General features: G+C 37.7%; 1 pseudogene; it reads left to right on the top strand.

Moving 5' to 3' along the window:
- The first annotated feature begins 1,743 nt into the window (after positions 1–1,743).
- Positions 1,744–3,935, top strand: LOC101591136 (annotated as a pseudogene).
- Positions 3,936–4,385: the final 450 nt, after the last annotated feature.

The raw sequence follows: 4,385 nt of genomic DNA, 5'->3' as shown, positions 1-4,385 counted from the left end.
CTGCTGTCTACTGTTGAATCAAAATCACTACTCAGTTTACAGCACAGCTAGAGAAATGATATTACCCTAAAGAATCTCAGAAAATAGCTTAAGCTTTAAGAGACAGGGAGTGGACTAAATGTTTCAGATGCACAACTTCAAGAAAATTTAGATCAAATGACAAAAAAAAGGTGTATGTTTTAGTCCACTTCTGGTATCATTTAGGTGCTACGGATGGAGCAGACAATTAAATCAGACAGCATTCTTTCTTTTGTAAATCTTATTTACTAGAAAAGGAAACCTCAAACTAAACACAAACAAATATATTTCACAGATCATAACCACTAAAACAAAAAACAATAAAATTTACAGAGGTTTATAGAGAAAGAGTGATAGTTATTTTAAATAAGTTTGTCAGGAAAGTCCACAGCATAAAGATAAAATTTGAACTGTGTCCCAACACAATTAGAAACCCTGAACATGCTGAGGAATGCCAGAAAGTCATATGTAAATACGTGAATGCTCTACCTTGTGGTTGTTCTATTGACTGCAGAAGGAGCCAGGCCAAACCTGTGCCATTCAGCTTCAGGGTAAAGCATGAGCACTCTGACAACACAACGGCTCCCTTTTCCCTGGCATACTCTGAGCTGCACTCCTAGCCTTTCATCATAAGTACTGCTCATAGCAGCTTCACTCTTCTCTATTTTTGCACTGAGGTAGGTTCACATCGATAGACTATTTTTGTAACATTTTTAGCTCTTGCAAATGCAGCATTCATTCTGCTTCTCATTACCACTGTCCAGTGTCATTTTCTTTTACTTATTTATTCTGATGCTAAAATTATCATTCATTATTTTATCCCAAGTTCTTCTTACCTTCTTCCTTTTCAAAGCATTTGAAAATATTATAAGTGGCAAAATTTCATCACAAAATATGACTTAAAAGGAGCAGAGCAGACTCTCTAATGTTACAGGGACACAGGATCTAGAAAATAATGCAACTAGAAGTCAAGAGCAATTCCTTGGTTGCCTCTGTCTTGGGGATCACCTGGCACAAGGTGACTGTTTCAGAAGTTTCAGTTCATGGCTGGTGGCTCTGTTGCTTTGGGGTCTCTGAAGCATCATAGTGGCCACACACCCAGGAAATGTGTATCCATTTGCAGCCAAGGAAATGCTCACCTTTGCATCCAAAAAACAACCAAAGAAAAAGGGCTAAGATCTTCGTACCCCTTTTAGGGCCACACTCTCAATTGGCTCCATTTCTTAAGTGTTGTACAACCTTCCACTATTCCATGGGTTGAGGATCACAATTTCAACACAGGGTTATTTAAGTGACATTCAAGATACAATATACAGCAGATTTCCATTGTACCCCAGTGGATTCACATTCTCCATCAGGGTTAGAAACCATAAGTCATACATGTGTGCTCAGTCTGCTCATAAAGAGTGCTTGATGATTGAGATACAAATCATCATGTATTACTGGATCTGGTCACAAATTGAACATAGTGATACAGAATGACTTGAAACTGTCTCTCCTTTATGATCCTGACTTAGTTCATCAACATGAATTCGGTTGATAAATGGCAAGACTCCTTACACTTTGAGGCATTTTAAGACTTCTCTGGAGGCAGACAAAATTCTTGGGTTGTACAGTGTACTGCAGTGGCTGTCACAGATGCTCCACACTCTCACAAATGCCTTTGTCCCTTCTCTACATCCTATCCAAGCCACACGTGTGTGCCAAGACCCAGAGGTTTCCAGAATGGACTTGAGACATGAGGCAGATATTGTGAGCCTGAAAGCCAACCAAAAGCTTATTTTTCCTTTAAATGGTTTTTATGGAAAAATGGAGATGGTATTTTCTCCTCAAAGTTGCTGTAAGAATCTCTCATAAGAAGAGCAACATTCTATTCTTTGTTGGTATGAATTTAGCTATTTTTGCTACCTCATGGAAGTGAAGTTATGTAGAATTTGTAATTCTGAGGTTGGACTTTATTACTTAACGTAACATCCTTAACTTTCTTGCAGGTTGTTTGTGGCAATATTTCTTTATCTTCAGTATCAAATAATACTCACATTATATAATCATAATATGTATACATATATATTCATTTAAATCCATTCATCCACTGGGAAGCAAAAATATAGAAATATGTAAATCAGTGGATACAAAATTTTAATCTTACATGAGAAATCAAGTTTTAAAAATTTGTTCTATAATATTGTATCTATAGAAAAGAGTTCTGTATTACAAACTTTGAAATCTGTTATGAAAGTAGATTTTGTGTAAATGGCATTTATACAATAAAAAAGAATATCAGTGTTGGGATAATTTTAATGTCCAACTAAAATTTATTACTTATAATTTTTAAAAACTCAATTATTAGAACTCAATATCATAAATGTTAAATTCCTAAAATGTGTATATTTGTCATTATTTCAATAATGTAGTATAAACAATTTTATAATATTCAAGATTCAGCTAAATATTACACACCAAGAATAAGCCAAAATGAGGAATAGGTAGAAATTTTGTTAAAATAAGAAGTGGGGGCTGGGGAGATGAGTCGGGGCTGGGGAGATGGCTCTGTGGAATAAGTGCTTCCCTGGCAAGCTCAAGGGCCTGAGTTCAATCCTCAGTTTGGCCAAAAAAAAAAAAAAAAAAAAAAAAAAAAAGACAAATAAGAAGTGATTGCCTAAATGGTATATTAAAAGTCAAAATTAAGGCTGGCCAAATAACTCAGTGGATTAAATTGCCTGCAAGTGGGAGCAGGAGCCAGGAGTTTGATCGCGGCCTTGCAGTGCCAGCCCCACCCCCCAGGTGTGCTGAGACACAATTGAGACTGGGCCTAGTGGCGCCCACCTGTAGTCCCAGCTCTTGTGAGGCTGTAAACAGGCAGATCACTATGAGTCCGATCTAGTAGTGAGACCCTGAACACCCTGTAGATCTTTCCCCCCAAAAAGTCCAAATTAATTGTGAAAATTTGGAATTACAGGGTATTGGTTAGGTTTTTATATGATTGACCTAGAGATTCTTGTTGATCTAGTAAGATCAAACTGCAAAAATACTTAAGAAATGAAAAAGATAAAATAATCAAAATTAGACTATATGTGATACAATGCAGAAAAACCAAAAATATCTACAAATTAAACATTAGAATGATGAAGAATGTTCATTAAAATATTTACTAGGTAGAAAGTTAATCCATAAAACAACAGAAATAAATAGCAATTATATATTATTATTTTTTGCCTATGCGAGAAACTACTATTTTCTTTTCCAGTTTCCTCAGCGCAAGGAAGCAGGAGCAGTACAATCTTCTGGGACACCCTGTGCCAGACGGTGTGCAAGGTCCAGTAAGGGAACCAGCACAAGCGCCGGAAATTTTTAGACTGTGGAGCTGCAGATCAGCTTGAAGAACTACGACCCTCAGAAGGACAAACACTTTTCGGGCACTATCAGGTTAAAATCCCCGCTCTGCCCCAAGTTCTCCATGTGCATTCCTGGGGGACCAGCAGCACTGTGAAGAGGCCAAGACCATGGACTTCCCCCACACGAACACCAAGGCACCAAAGAAGCTCAACAAGAATAAGAAGCTAGTTTAAAAGCTGGCCACGAAGTACCGTGCCTTTCTGGTCTTTGAGTATCTGATCAAGCAGGTCTCATGGATCCTGGGACCAAGCCTCAATAAGGCTGGCAAGTTCCCTTGTCTGCTGCTCTACAGTGAAAACATGGTGGCCAGTGTTGAAGTGAAGTCCATGATCAGGTTCCAAATGAAGAAGGTCCTGTGTCTGGTCGTGGCTGTTGGTCATGTGAAAATGACAAATGATGACCTTGTGTACAACGTCCATCTGGCCGTCACCTTCCTGGTGTCACTGCCCAAGAAGACTTGGCAGAATGTCCAGCCCCTATATATCAAGAGCACCATGGGCACACCTCAGCGCCTGTATTAGGGCACATCCTAATAACTGTCATTGTCATCACACAAAAAAATGGCAATTATAATTTTCTGAAAGAGAAGATGCATTTGGAATAACACTGAAAAAATAAGTAATTTAGAAAATAACATGATATAAAATCTTAATGAGAGGAATTATACACCTTGAAAAATATTAAAGACAATTTCTATAAGTATAGACATACTGTACATTCATGAGGTATAAAATTCCATACCACAAAAATGGATGGTACATTTATGGATATTCATTTTAGCATATATGTCTGAACTTTTTTTAATATTTAACTTAAAAATTTTAGGCTAGGTGTGGTGGCATATGCTTGTAATCCCAGCATTTGGAAGCTGAGGCAGGAGGATTATTCCATGTTTGAGACCAGACTGGGCTACCAAGTGAGCTCAAGGCTAGCCTGAGCTGCAAAGTGAGACTTTATCTCAAAGAGACAAA

This window comes from Octodon degus, unplaced genomic scaffold (genome assembly GCF_000260255.1).
Source record: "Octodon degus isolate 3935 unplaced genomic scaffold, OctDeg1.0 scaffold00062, whole genome shotgun sequence".
NCBI lineage: Eukaryota > Metazoa > Chordata > Mammalia > Rodentia > Octodontidae > Octodon > Octodon degus.
This window is presented reverse-complemented; position numbering and strand designations above follow the sequence as displayed.